This window comes from Canis aureus, chromosome 6 (genome assembly GCF_053574225.1).
Source record: "Canis aureus isolate CA01 chromosome 6, VMU_Caureus_v.1.0, whole genome shotgun sequence".
In the NCBI taxonomy this organism is placed as follows: Eukaryota; Metazoa; Chordata; class Mammalia; order Carnivora; family Canidae; genus Canis; species Canis aureus.
Genome location: NC_135616.1, coordinates 19,939,105 through 19,955,134, shown reverse-complemented (window position 1 = coordinate 19,955,134; position 16,030 = coordinate 19,939,105). Strand labels below are relative to the sequence as shown.

The 16,030-nt window shown below is 37.7% G+C and overlaps 1 long non-coding RNA gene across 1 annotated transcript in view; it reads left to right on the top strand.

The window, feature by feature from the left end:
• The window catches only part of LOC144315142 (uncharacterized), a 174,464-nt gene that overhangs the window by 32,480 nt on the left and 125,954 nt on the right, over positions 1-16,030 (top strand). The window contains exon 2 of the long non-coding RNA XR_013380918.1: positions 5,951-6,015. This is a non-coding gene — a long non-coding RNA (uncharacterized LOC144315142). The remainder of the gene's footprint in view (positions 1-5,950; positions 6,016-16,030) is intronic.

Here is a 16,030-nt window from a genome sequence, read left to right as displayed (position 1 = left end):
ATGTATCAATGGTTAATTCCTGTTTGTTCCTGAGCAGTATGCCATGGTCTGGATAGAAAGTTTCCTGGTGGTGCTCTGGGGACTGTGACTACTCTCTCTCCAGGGCCAGATCCTGGTTTTCCTCTGAACCTTGGTATTGATCTTGTTCATTAATAATTACTGCTAATCCCAGTCCCTAACTTTGTCTTCATTGAAGCAGCAAATAGAGCCAATAAGAGTTTTGCCCTTTCTTTCTGTAGCTTTCTTTCCAGTAGGATGTGACTACTCACTCAAGTTTAATGCTTCCCTTGTCCACGGACTCAGGGCAAGTTCTAGAGGGATCATAGACCACATGCAAGACTGCCCAGTCTGATGTTTGGGTATTTTTAGAACTCTGAAGGGATTTATATGTTTTATGGAGAACTTGTAGCTTAGGGCAGGGACTCCAATCTCACAGAACTCCATTCTAAACCATTCCAGGTTCTCTTGCTAGGATCCTGAGATCTCCACTTGCTCTCATATGAGTCTCTTTTGGATCTCTCATGTCATGTGCAGGATGTAGGTGATTTTAGAGTAATAAAATGGAAAATAGTGCCTACAGTAAAAGCACTTTAGTCTCCTTTAATCTTTATAACAACTTTATATGGAGGAGGGAGAGACTAGAGTTGACAATCAATGCCTACTATGTGCCAGACACTTTAGATCTATCATCACATTCAATATTAGGAACTTTATGTAAAATGATTCTCATTTCCAACAGGAGTAATCTGCAGCTCAGAAGTTAAATGAGTTGCCTAAAGTCCACTAGTAAATAGGCATTAGGATTCAAACTCAGGTTTTCAAACTCCTTCTACCATACTCTCTGCAAAAACAGAGGGATCTAGGAAGGGAGAAGTATGCAATTTATGTGATGCTTGTATTTGTGTTGTATGACTCCTGTAATAAAATACCACAAGTTGGGGCACTTAAAACAAAATCTGCTTCACAGTTCTGGAAGCTACAAGTCCAAAATCAAGATATTGGCAGAGAATTCTTTCATTTCTCTTCCTGGCTTCTGATGTTTTTTTTTTTTTTTTTTTTTGCCAAGTTTTGGCATTCTTTGATGGGCAGCTGCAGAACCCCAATCTCTGCCTTTCTTGTCACATGGCATTTTCCTTGTGTCCATCTTCGTATGGGCAGCTCATGAGGGCACCATTCCTACTGGATTAGGGACCCACCCTACTCCAATATGACCAAATCTTAACCATTCACATTGACAATGACCCTATCTTCAAATAAGATCACATTCTGAGTTGCTGGGGGTTAGAACTTAAACATTTTTTAGGTGGATACAATTCACACATAATGCCTATTGTGTATTGGAGTTCATATTAGACATTTAGACAACCACACAGAGAAAGTAACTATCCTTACCTTCCTTTTTTTTTTTTTTTTTTTTTTTTTAAATTATCACGTTGGACTGGCTCACTCTCCAAAACACTTTAAAGTAATCATTTGGAAAAAATGTTGTTCCATAAGAGCCCTAATAGAAATTATAATGTTCATATTCTAGGTCAAACTGGTTGAATTGAAAAGTCCATCCCCTCAACTTCCCACAGTGAATAGTCAACATGCATGGTAGTATGGTAGTGTAATGTTAAGTTAAACTTTGTAGTTTTCATTTTCAGGTCTCATAATCTAGAATGTCTACACTTTGTCTAATCTTTATTTAGCTTTTAGGAGACTCCTTTCTGAGCACATGCTTTTTGACTCTTGATCTGTCAAGCTCAAGATGGCGATAAATTGTGGCTGCTATTCCATTAATTTTACAACATATTGAAGGAATTTAGTGTTTTCTAAATTTTCTGTGAATACGAAGACTGGAGAAGACTCACATAGGGCATTTTGATCACATATTTCAATGATTGTCATTGAGATTTTCTTAAAATCCACTTTCAAGAACACAATGCTATTTTAGAAAACCATTTTTACAAATTATTGACATTCTGTGATAGAAAGTTAATTGCTTATTGCCTTTTTAAATTCAGCTTTTCTCTAAACACATCTCATAAAGTATCCTATATGACTTACCGCCATATTGAATTTGAAATTCCAACTCCCTTGACAAAGATCATGCCTAATACACTGGTCTTACCTGTCCATCTCAAATATTTAATATTTACATACAACTATACTACATTTTACACCTACAGTGATGAAGTACCTACTTGCATTTTATAAGAACTATGCACAAATCTTTTCTAAAGATATTGGTAAAGATATTGGCACAAGTGCATTAAAAGCTCATCTTGATAGTATCTTTGACACAAAATCTAAGGTGTGAATATAAAAAAAGTGGATGAAGTCGTTAAAGCTTTTTTTTTTTTCTAATGAAACAACTTTGAAATCGCTAATTATCTAGTTCTTGTTACATGTGTATTGCTGTCCTACCTTTCATCCTTAACAGCAGAATCCTCAAGAGCAGATATATAGGGTGTTTTACGTCAAACTGATTTTATGAGCTTTATCTCTTTTCATTGGTTTTGACCAAACTTCTATGTGGTGATGGACTGTTCTAGTGCATTACAATCTTTAGGAGTTTCTTGGAGACATATTGCTATTTTCTGAAAAAAATTTTTAGGTGATTTGAAGCAAGACAGCTATGTTTTTAAAGAAAGTCAAGAGAATGACCTAGAAATAAGAATTTTGGTATCTTAAGATTTTATTTTTACTTACAGAACATTTGGGAATTCAATCTTTATTGCTGCTCTATTTGTATTTGGCTATTTATACTGTCCAACACTAGGCCAGAATCCCAAAATATTAGGCCTTAGTATTTTTTATTTATCCAGAAACTCCCAGAGCTAGGACAGGGTGGTGGTTATGAGCACAGACTCTGAAGCCATACTACCAACTGTTAATCATGTGACCTTGGGCCTCTGTCTACCCTTCCGAAGATTAAATTAAATGAATCCATCAAATTCTGAGAGCAATGCTTGATACACAGTAAATGCTACTCAAGTTTTACTATATTTCCAGGCTGGCTTTGCTTCTATATTAGCTATGTGATCTAGGGCAAATCCTTTAAACTTAGGTTTTATTATTTACATTTTACATAACTGACAAGCTTTTCATGAAGATTAAATTAGATATTTTATGTAGAAATCCCACGCACCACATAGCTTACTGCTTTTAACTATGCCGAAATGTCTATATATTTGGAGGGTTTTATTCAAGACCTTCTGGTGACCAAAATGGTTAACGTGTCTTCAAAGACTCTTAACACCTATTATTTCCTGGGAGTTGTTTAGATATTGTGGACAATCTAAATCATCACTGCTAGTTTAACATGTTGGTTATTACTGCAATATATTACATGTGTATGTAGTATTGAAGTGTAAGTGTATCCAACCACTTATAATTCAAGCCATAATCAGAGTAGTTTATCAAACTGTAGAGTATCAAAGTCCCTTGAGTAAAGATCAAATAGGAGACAGCATTATTTGTTACCCTCAATATCCTCATTCTAAGACTTGTCTTAAGGAAACCACTTGCTGTTAATAATAAATTTGGTTATGTAAACCCCAGCTGTGACTTGCACAAGGTTAGAGCTTTCAACTTAAAAATATTGTCACCTAGGGGTGCCTGAGTGGGTCAGTTGGTTAAGTGGCCAACTCTTGATTTCAACTCAAGTCATGATGTCAGGGTCGTGAGATCAAGCCTGGTACTGGGTTCTTCACTGCATGTGGAGCCTGCTTAAGATTCTCTCTCTCTCTCTCTCTCTCTCTCCTTCTCTCTCTGGTCCTCCCCCATTCATGTATGCATGCACGCACATGTGCTCTCAAAACCACAAATATTTAAAAATATTGTTACCTAAAACTAATAGGATATTGTATGTGAGTTACACCTTAAAAAACCGTACATCTTTGTGCAATAGTCAAAATACAGCCTAATGTTTTATTGAAAAAGAAGGGTTAAAATATTTCTATAGTTTTCTCTGAAGTTTGTGAGAACTGCCTACATCCTTTGGAATAATTTGGAGACATTATAAGACTTACTGGGCTGAGGTGATGATATCAAGATTAGAAAGTAATATTCTTTATCATTTGTGAGTGTAGTAATTTCAAAAGAGTGCTATAACCTTGTTTTGTGTTTCTAAGTAGCCTGACTAATTCAGTTCTTGGGTTGCTTGGTTCATTATGTGATCATCATTCCATATGGTGGTGTTCTCTTCCAGCTCATATTTTCATCCACTAGCGCTAGCTTGTTGCCCATTTAATGATGCAGAAATTCAAATTCATGGATGGCAGTTTCAGATGTTAAAACACCATTGCAAATCTACCTAAGGGAAATGAGGAAAAGAACATTTTAGCATGCAGGGCAAAATGAGTCTTTATGCTAAGGAAAAATTCTTGATCCTCCTCAGTTCCCATACCATATAAAAACACCCAATTATAGAATGCCTATAATAAGAATTTTAGGGTCTTGTGGGCTACTCTGAATTGAATTAAAATAAGGGAGGAATGTATTTTAACTCCAGCCATGTGTGTTAGGTTTACCAAATTGCCATAAACCTCTCATTTGTTAAAATGATTCAAAGAGAACAAACATGTTTCCACAGATATTCCCGGTTTTCTTTAAACCTCAAAATTAAGTTCTCTTAAATCCACCCATGATTTTCATGCTTTAAACATCTGGCACATGCTAGATATCCTTAAATTGAAGATGACAGAAGCTAACACGTGAGTTGAGCTATTCTGGTGGGTTAATGACAACACAGAACCATGTCAGGTTGTGAATTCTGTCACTGAACAGAATTCTAAGCCCTTGGTATGAAGTCCATGAATCTCAAGATAAGTAGCCTGGTTGAGGACCTATAGCCATGTGACCACCACTCATTGTCTTTAAAACCACTACCAAGGTCTCTGTTAGGATCCTTCAGATCCAGGAAGGTTGCCCAATCCTTCTTCTTCTTCTTCTTTTTTTTTTTTTTAAAGATTTTATTTATTTATTCATGAGAGACACACAGAGAGAGAGAGAGAGAGAAGCAGAGACACAGACAGAGGAAGAAGCAGTCTCCATTCAGGGAGCTCGACATGGGACTCAATCCTGGGCCAAAGGTGGTACTAAATCACTGAGCCACCCGGGTTGCCCCCAATCCTTCTTTTGACAGGCTGGAGAGCTATGCCCATGACTGCTCAGTGGGTGCCTTTTCAGAAGAGGTGAGTGTGGTTTCTATAAATGAGATTCCTAGTTTTTCTTTCTCATTACTTCTGTCTGGGAATTAATCTTTTTCACACAGTAGGTTGTATTTGTTTTAAAGTTTGCCCTGGGTTCCTTTGTGGGATTTGAAAATGGATTCTTACTATTTCATTGATTCTTAGTTCCAGCTCTTTGTTATAGCCAGGCAATACACAAACTGCTAGAAAAAGGTGTTAGTGATGAAGTGGCATAGCTAGTGAGTGAATGGATTTTTTTCTTTCCTTAAGCAAATGACCACCCTTGTTTACCTAAATAATTAGGTCCTAGATGTCTTACAAATAGCTGTTCTCAAAAGTTAGTGGTAAGAAAAAAGGCTCATGTATCCTCATTTGAATAGGCTATTGGGCCCATCCTTAATTCTTCTGTTACAAGCACTGCCAACAGCTCAGATCCTGTAATTGGACTTCATAGTTTTTATTCATGATACAAAGCAATGCTTTGTATGCTTAAATGTTTTGAAACACACAAAATGTGCTTATTTGTCAAATACTTAAAAATCTATTTTTTTGTCACTTGGAACATATATACATGTGTAGGAAAAATGTCACTGATCATTGGTCAGCTGCTATATCATCTGAAGGCTAAAATCTAGTGGCTGGGAGAACTTGATATAACAATTTTTAATTTCTGTCTCTAGCACCAACTTGTTAGAATATCTGATATTGGTCACAAATCTTCTGGGCCTCCTTTTTTATCTCTAGATGGCAAACACACATCCCTTTCTTTGCAGGTCAGCTGCAGATTTAATTAAGCCTGAGGAAGTAGCTGGATGCTTGCCCTGAAGTCACCAGGCAAGTGAGAACTTGAGTGTACCTACCATATATACCAACCAGAAAGCCAAATGGCATTACTTTGTTCTTTCTCTTTGCCTCAGTCTTTTCCTATCCAGATTTCAAAAGCTTTTATTGAAAGAAATGAAATGTTTCCTTCTTAATGAAATCAACAAGAATATTTGTGTATGTGGGCATAACTTATTTCTCAGATCATGGCTCATCTTGGGGTAGATATTTAAGGAATGAAAGGAGCCAAGATAGCTAATATATTTTAGAACATAAGCAACAGACTTAAGTAGGTTGAGGGGCAATTATTGGTTAAGAACTCAGAGCATGGGTTTTTCACAGCTGTGAGTTGAATATACAGTGACAAGAATCACAGAGCAGTCCATAATGATATTCTCTTTGTGCACTGGTCAAGAACATTTCATTTTATGTATCATTTATAAAGTCTGTGCTATGTCAGTGTCATTCCCAAACACAAAGTAAGCATAAAGAAATGCAAGGCGATGCGTCCACTGTCTGTGGACTGCTGATACCCTGGGTCACATAGTATTTGGAAAAAAAATGATTCAAGAGCCCCTTCACAGCCAAGGAGAGGAAGATTCCGTTGATTTTTGAATGTTCCATTGTGTATTTGATGCATTTCATTGAGTTCTAACTCAAGCCAGCCTTGGAATAGTTTCTCCTTCCACTCTTCTGGAAGAAAAGCAGGAGTTTTTTACTTCCAAAAATGTGCACAGATGAATACTGCTTCATTGTCATCTTCCTAGTTAAATGCATGAATCTGATTTAGCAGCCTTTTCTTGAATGTCTGTGTCACTTAGGAGTTTTCCTCTGAAGTCCTTTCCACTGAATCTTTAGTGAAGGTAGACTTATTTCAGGCCTACAGATCATCACATAGGTTTTCTCCAAGTGGCAAACTTCAGACTAACCTTATTCATTCTCAGTCCTGTCCCTATGAAAGAGTCCTGCTTCTTTGCTTTTGAGGTTAAAATAACCCAGTTGTTTAAAGCTATCTTTTCCTTTGATCTTGGAACATTTCCTTTCCATATCAGCTTGTAAGCTCTGTAACACTCTGACTTACCTTCTAACCTGTAGGTTTCTTAATTATCCTTCTAGTCAGTGGTTCTTATTCATACCCAGAAATCAAACATCTCTTTATACTCTCTCTAGGCTAAATAGCTGAAGTATGGAGTCAGTACAGAATGATGGAACTTAAGGAGGGAGTAATAGTGTGGACATATGAGGGCCAGATGGCTTTCTACCCGAGGTACTATTATGTTGTGTTATTACTATAGCCCATGGTCTCCCTCCCTACTATGTTCAGCACTTCATAGACTTGGAAAGGCTGACTCATGCTAATCAAAACTGCATGACACTGAAATACATAAACCATAATGAACATTTAGAATGGAGATACGCTTTTCTCATGATGGAGAAGAATATATCTACCAGCATCCCTGAGAAGTAGACCTAACTAGAGTTGCCTAGTGAGTGGAGTGAAAAGGCAGCCTTCAGGAACATTTCAACAAAGCTATTCTAAATCTGTTGAGCCATCCAGTGGGGGTCTTCATGGTCCACCAACATATAATTAAATACTAAAATTATTTGCAGATTAAAACTAGGGAGTATAGAAGCTCAGCTATGATTCTGTAAATCATTCGTCATTAACCAAATAAGTTTGGTTTGTGAGTATTTCTCCACTGTAGCCTAACTGCTAATCATGAAGCAGAAATCTATTGACAAGGAATTCACTCTTTTATGGAATAATCTAACATATTTTGAGACTATAAAGTATCAGAAAATTTCTACTTGAGGCTACTTGCAACAGCTTCAGATTCATTTATCATGAGGGTAGTTTCCATGCCTCTTATAAGAGAAGAAGAATTTCCTACCCTTCAAGATCCTTCTAGCTGGACTAAGAATCAAATTGACGTAAGACAGACTAACAGGAGAAATAAAGATTATGTATGTGGAATCCACATATACATAAACATTCCAAAGACTGATAAAATGAGGTATGTCCTTTTAAAATGAAGGAGACTAGAGGTGCCTGGGTGGCTCAGTCAGTTAAGCATCTGCCTTCAACTTAGGTCATGATCCCCAGGTCCTAGGACTGAGTCCTGCATGGTCTCCCTACTCATCGGGAAGCCTACTTCTCCCTCTCCCTCTACCATATGCCCATGCTTGCAAATAAAAAAAAAAATCTTAAAAATGGGATTTTTACTGTCTTAGGGCTCTATGCCTTTCACAGAACTTCGAATAGAGCTATGTTGGGATAGAGCATCTAGAGGTTAATAACCTCTGTGGTCCATAGGAGCCACTGGAAGGAGGACCCAGGGAAGAATTTGCCATTTTCAGTGGAGAACAAGTGGTGATGACTAGTTATAATGACTATATACTTTGAATCTGGATTTGCTGCATTTTTTAAATAGTAAGACCCTCAACTGCTTAAGAAATAAGGGTGTTTTAATTCTTTAAACATTTGGGGGGAAAAAGAGCATTTTAAGAGAGGCAGTCTCATTGAAAAATAGATCAAACTCATGAATTCATACTAGATATATTTGTAAATTAATGGCATGAATCCTTAGTCTTTTTTTTCTGAAATATGGAATGTGATAATTGTTTATTTGGGAAATATTCCAGGATCTGGTCAAAGTATGTGATTTAGTTTTTCTTGGTTTTAAATCTTGAGATTTTACTTAATTTTTTACTGCTAGGTCATAACCTTGTTAGTAATCAATGGTAGGAAAGAAAAATGCAAACTGGGGCACCTGAGTGGCTCAGTCGGTTGAATGTCTGACTCCAGATTTCTGTTCAGGTCATGATTTCAAGATCATGGGTCCAGCCCCACGAAGGGCTCCATGCAAGGCATGGAGTCTACTTGAGATTCTGTCTCCCTTTGCCTCCTCCTACCACCCCTATGTTTGCTCAGTGTGTTGCCCCACTCTGCCCTGCTCATCTTTAAAAACTAAATATCAAACTGGGAAAAAACCATGAATGGTAATGTGGGTATAGGGGTTTGGGACTTTGAGGGGAAAGAATGCAATTTCTAGAAAGATGAAAAAGTAAATTTTTGGTATATATTTGCTAGGCCTTTCAAAAACAAGACAGAGGACTTGGATTAGAGTGGCCTTGCTAGGTTCCTCCCTGTCTATCATACATAGTTCACATTATAATGTAGTTCTCTATGCTGAAAGTTCTTTCCCTGGAGCAGGTTCTCCTATCTAAATTCTTTTAGGCAGTTGTGGAGGAGGTAACAGAGCTTCTCTTGCATCTGCTGCGTTTTAATTTCTTTTAAGTAAAAAATAATCTTCCTGTCAAAGTGGCCCATGTTGAGGCAGCCTGTCCTTGGCCCCTATACTCATAATCATTTTTCTCTTTCAACTACATCTAGATTTTTTTTAAAGATTTTATTTACTCATGAGAGATGGGGGGGGGGCCGGTGGGCAGAGACACAAGCAGAGGGAGAAGCAGGCTCCCTGCAAGGAGCCCGATATGGGACTCAATCTCGGATCCCGGAATCATGCCCTGAGCGGAAGGCAGATGCTCAACGGCTGAGCCACTTAGGTGCCCTAGTTTTTTTTTTTTTTTTCTTCCTGTTTTCTAAAATGTTAATGTCTAGAATTGAACAAGTATATAATTTGGTCTGCAAGTAACCACTTTTGATTTCAAGTCTCCAGTGTTTTTTTTAATACATCATGCTGTTGGTACATAACAAAATTGCGATGAACTAAGACTCAAGGTACTTCTTACAAATCCTGATAACAAACCAAGTTGCCCTGTCCTATGCTGGCACACACAATTCCTTTGATTCTAGGTACAAATGTTTCATGTACCTTTGCTTTGTCCTCTCCTTGCATAAGTTTGTCCTCTTACTCCCTCAGGGCCCTTTGAATTCTTATTTCAGCATGTAGTGTATTTACCTGGTATAATGGGAAAAAATACAACAAATAAAGACCCCGGCCTTCTATACCTCAAAATAAGACATTGATAAAAATACTGTATTCTAAAATGCCAGATAGAAGCTATGATGTTGCAATATAGGGTTGTATTTCATTAGTTTACTAATTTATTCAGTGCTCATGGAAGCCTAGTATGTGTTAGGTGTTGTGCTAAGCCCTGTGGAGGCTTGGTGAATAAATAAACAAGGTCTTAGCTTTACGAAGCTGAAATCTTCATGGAGGAGATGGAAAATAGTGTGGTAGGAAACAGGGTAGAAAATGACAGAGTTGGGTAGGTGGCCATCGAATTTAGAGGGAGTTTCTGAATAGGTGGCATCTAACAATGCCTTCAGTTTGACAAGGAGTCAGCTATTCAAAGAGCTGCGAGAACATTCCAGCAGAAGGAAATAGGAGATGCAAACAGGAAGGAATGAGCTTGGTTAAGAATAGAAAGTCACTAGCATGACTGAAGCTTAGTGAACCCAGGAGAGAAGTAGGTGGGGTCGGCTCTGTAGGACATTGTAGATCATGTTATGGAGTGTAGGTTCCCCCCCCCCCTTTTTTTTCTGGATTGCTAACAGCTTCTGAAAGGTTCTGTATAGTTGAACAGACTCCAACACTACTACTATCCAAGCCACATTCCTCTGTGGTGGCCTCGAGTGTATCATAAGAGAGTCAGACTATGGCAAAATCATGGTTTCCTCTATAGTTTTTCCTGACGCATGATTCAAAACAAGTAAACAAAATCCCTTTAATATTTTTAGTGAATTGTTAGCTTGCTCAGTTCTTGAAATCAACTAGGTGAATCCATTATGGAATTTTATCAGGGATTGGAGTCAATGTGAACAGTGTATGATTTCTAGAAGTTATGTTTTTGAAACTTGAGCCAAGAATTTTTGTATCTTTAGTCTATTCAAATTTCTTTCTCCCCTGATTGCACATAGATGACCACAAATGGTTCTTGATTGAACTTACAGGATGGTTCAATACTTGGCAAGATAATTCCCTCTATTTAGAGTAACTAGATTTTGTCTCACTACAAATATATCAAAATTCTGGTTCATTTTTCTTTAAGTCTGGAGGCGCTTTTCCTTAAAGAAGAGGGGAGCAGAATAATTAACTGCCTGTGTCCCCTCTCTGATCTGGCAACTTCATGTGTCTCAATACCTCACTTCATGGCTGCCGGGCCAATGTTCCCTTACATTGTGTTAAGCCTCGCTAACATGATACCAAACAAAAGTCCTCTTAAGGATAGCAGTTAGCAATTTTTTTTTGGACAAATCTTTTGTTGGAACAAACAAGATTCCTGAATTCCTAGATTATCTGTCTTCAGAAAAAACACAGGTAAAGTGTTTCACTTTCTTTGCCTGCTTCTGCTGACAATGGCAGCCCATGATGTGTGGAGAAAGTAAGAGAAATGGGCATTGTAATTCCTGCTCCAAACTGGGAGCAAAGGCCGGCAGTGTTTGTTGAACTCCCTTCCTTGTGTAACCATGGGGGCTGGAAGTAGTTGACTATGACTATTCACTTTCCAGTTGAAAGTTCTAACCTTTGTGGTTGACCGCTGAGTGAAGCAAATCTGTACTACAAAGCTTAGAAGACTTGAATCTAACCTATCTCTAAGAAGACTTGATCTAACCTATCTCTAAAAAGCTAGCAATGAAGATGACCACAAGCCACTTAAATTATCTGGCCCCTAGTTTTCTTACCTGTAAATATTAAGAGGTTGGAAAAGTCCCATGAGATTCTTTTCAGCTACAATGCTCTACGATTGTAAGAAAATAGTTTTAACTCCTGAATAGAAAGTTTGATTTTTTTTTTCTTTAAGGAAATTGAGGCAGAGCTGTAATACTCCCCACCCCCCAAGCAATTTGATATATAACTTAAGGCACTAGAAAATCGGATCAATTTTCTTTGGAGTTTTCAAATAACTTTTAAAATATATTTCCTTTATTAGTTAAAATCCTCTCTGTGCCATATGAGGCAGTGTTATGCTGGATGTTAAGAATCACATGATCATTTGTAAACCATTTTCCCCACTGAAAGATTTTTATGATCCTACATTTAGTTTTCTTAAAACCAAATACAGTAAGAAGGTATTCATTAAATCTTTAGTCTTTCGTGTTGACCAGTTTGGATTAACAATGCATTTTATTGCAATAACTTATTTTTCACCAAATGATACATAGATGGATAAATTTTAAGCCTTACCAAACTTTGGGAACATGTTTGCAAAAAGAATGCCAACTCCTTTTTTAGATGTTGGTTTCTTAAGTTGAAATACTCATTTTATCTAGAGGGAAAATGAATTGCTACCAACATCAATTCCAGTTGGACTTTATATGCCTTTAATCCAGAGACTTAGAAACGAATAGTCCTAGAAAGTATATTAGGAAAGAATATATATATTAGATAAGCTAGACACTAAAGGTAAAAGTATTAATCTTCAGTCTCCTCAATTTGTATGGGCTCTTTGGTTAAACATGACTCAGGCTATTCTTAATCAGGAAATTGAATTCAAATAATTATTTCAGAAGAAAATATTTAGTCTTTATGATTTATATCAAGGCTTGAAGTTTGAGGGGCAGCTAAAGGTTGTGTTGGTGATATTCTGATTGGAGAGGTTAGTAGGGGTTAGTGGAAGGAAGAAAGAAGAGACCATGAAAACACTTACTTTCCTTTTCTATTCATTAAATACTATCTTCATCTCTTTTTTTTTTTTTTTTTGGATGCTTGCTTCTGAGTCTCAACCAATCAGCTTCTAGTGTAATGTCTTTGAATCCTGAAAAGTAATTTGCAGGTGTTTCATAAATTTTGACTGTAGAACCTAGTTTTTCAATCTGGCAATACTGAAACAAGATATAAAGGTTATTTCAATGCACTTAAATAAATTGATGTATTAACTTCATTAATTGTTCTAAAATGCATGGAAGTCTGGGTTTGAATGAATTCAGATTCTGATCTTTGTTCTCACAGGAACAGGAGACCATGGTATCTTTTTTTTTTTTTTTTTTTTTGGTAATTCTTAAGCAGTACTGTGAAACACACAAACTTATTTATAGTGTAAAATAAAACAGCATGCACTGCCCTTCTCCATGTGGATGCATGTACATACATGTCATTATTGCTACCACCACCACTCAGAAACTCTTATGATTGCATTTCCTCCAAGGCAAATAGGAATGCTTAAAGGCTGAGAAAACTTTGGGCCCTAACATTAGGCCCACAGCATGTCCTATCGCAACAGACTGGTTCTTGGACTTTCTCCTCTTTTGCAAACTGTGTACACAACAGATTGATACTCTTCTCAATTCTCCAAGAAGTAAAAGAGATGTGTTTTGCCAGTTTAATAGGGAACAATCCATGGCTGTTGAGGAAAAGTAGGAAGGAGTGTTTCTTGCATAACTTCAGTCCCTGTGTTCTGCCAAAAGGTAACTTCCTTGGAACCATCTCTCAATGGACTGGGTTTGCAGAGCTCTGAATGAAGAGTGGCTACAGGCTGTAATTCTAATGGGGAAGTGTTTCTTTCTGACAAAGGCAACTATTCTGTTCTTTTGTTTAATGTGAATGACTCTGCTTCTTCACCATCTCATCTTTAATTGTTGTGAAAACTTATCTCAAGGATTTTCCATATCTAATTTTCACATTTTCTCCCAGAAAGCATGTGTTTCATGCAGGTGCTCTTGAACATGTTACTTTCACTCTTCCCATTCAGGAAGAGTTGGTGTTAACATTTATTGGGAACATCAGTGTTACATTTTTTTTTGTCGTACCACAAGTGTAGTATATTGTCAAAGTGAGAGACTTTAGGGCCAGCATTCTGTGCCTGTGAAGTGTTAAAGGGAGTTGGAAGAAGACATGCAGGCATAAAGAGTGGTGTGGATAGAAGGGGTTCCCTGAAAAGGCTGCTGAGCATGGCGTATTCCCATGATTTCCTATAATCACAGCCCAATTCTGGTCAAATAATACAATGTATTCCAAGAAGAATAATTGTAAAGGGCATAAAAATATAGCACAATGCTTGATTTATTATATAGTGCAGAAGGAAACATGGAACCTGAAGCATCTGTTCTTTAATGGTAGGGGGTATCAATAATTCATAAGGCTAAATGGAAACGTTTTTAGATGGAGAAACAAGGATCCTCATGTTTGGGGAAAGGAGAGCTAGTTGCTTCTGGGGATGCTGGATTGGAAATATGCCAGACTTTGGTAGTGTGTTGACACCAGAGTTAAGTAAAGAAGGGTTAACCAAGGCAGGATGTTACTTTGCTCAGATAAATAACCCCAAATAATCAGCACAAGGAACCAAGGAACCATGGTATGTGCACGTGTGTGCATGTGTGTGTGTGTGCACATACACACGCCTCTCAGCCTAGAATTTCTAGTTGGGCCTTAGCTAAAGAAACCCTATGCACTATTAATAAATTAATAAATGATAGCAATTATCTGCTTTCAGAATAAGGGATGTAACAGATGGGGACTTACTGGCAAACAGGTCTTGTCCTAAACCTTCCTCCACTTCAAAATCATCTAAAAAGGATTAAAAAAAAAAAAAACAAAAACTAGGGGCCTAAGCCTCACTTTTAGAGCTGCTTACTCAGTAGGTCTGTGTTGTTACTTAGAAAACTTTATGTAGGGGATCCCTGGGTGGCGCAGCGGTTTGGCGCCTGCCTTTGGCCCAGGGCGCGATCCTGGAGACCCGGGATCGAGTCCCACGTCGGGCTCCCGGTGCATGGAGCCTGCTTCTCCCTCTGCCTGTGTCTCTGCCTCTCTCCCTCTCTCTTGGTGACTATCATAAATAAAAAAATAAAAATTAAAAAAAAAAAAAAAAAGAAAACTTTATGTATAAAAGTTCTGGGTCCCAGTGAGAAGAAAAGTTAAAGGAAGATAGGGGGGAAGGCACTCAGCCTGGAGAGCCCCCAGTTCTCCTTTCCATCACTTGGTGGAAGATCCCTTCTTTGATCTTTTGCCAACCATTTACCAAAAATGGATTCAGAAATGATTCTGTGAAATCCCATGAAATCCCAGACTTTCTTCATGTATACATGCCAAGAAGATATTTCAAGCCCAAACCAAAACAATGTCAAGTGAAAACCAGAAGCCTAAAGAGCCTACTTGAAGATATAATGGCTTAACCTGGCCTGAATTATTAGATATTGGGACACCTGAGGTGGCTCAGTGGTTGAGCATCTGCCTGGGGTCCTGGGCTTGAGTACCATATTGGGCTCCCTACAGGGAGCCTGCTTCTCCCTCTGCCTGTGTCTCTGCTTCTCTTTGTGTCTCTCATGAATAAATAAAATCTTAAATTACATAGATGTCTTTTTACTTCACATGCATACAGGTATTTAAACTGAATAGCAAAATATAACAAATATTGTACATGACAAATACACAAGCAGATGTACATGGATTCAATGGATTCACCAGTTGTGTAGTACAAGTGCCTTTGATGTGATTGGTAGTGATTTGTTATTACCAAGTCACTGCTTTTAAGTCTCTGTGGGTAATGGCTGGTGCTATTTTTATCTTTCTGTTCAGGTTGTGAAGGGTGCAGCAAAACAGGGCCTTTTTTTTTTTCTGTAGGATGAAGGAATAAAAGAAGGAAATGGCATTGGGTATTCTCTCCTTTCTAAGCACATCTTGCCCTTCCCTACAGTCTATTGAGCGAAATACCAAACATATTGCCTCCTACTAGTTTCTTATACTTAGGATTTGAAAATTGCTCCCTTATTAAAAGTTAAAATTAAAAAACAAGGATATGTTGTAATGGGGGAGGAAGAGGGTATGGCCAAGGGCCATGGGTTCAGGGTGGTGGGGAGGGAAACCTGCTTTTCGGGAGCAGAGTGGAACAAATGCTACCAGCAACAAAAGCAGTCCTATTTTCTCTCCTGCTAATACTAAACACTGTATGAAGATAGGAGTGGTATCACAAATATACCAAGGACGAATCATTCACAACTATGAGTTAAGTCCTACTCAAAAATTTTGGAATATGTTGGGTTGTACATTTTTTTGTAGATGAATCAGAAATGCTATTGCCTAATGGGAGGATCATTACTCCGTCGAACTTGAATATTTAGAGAATTATAA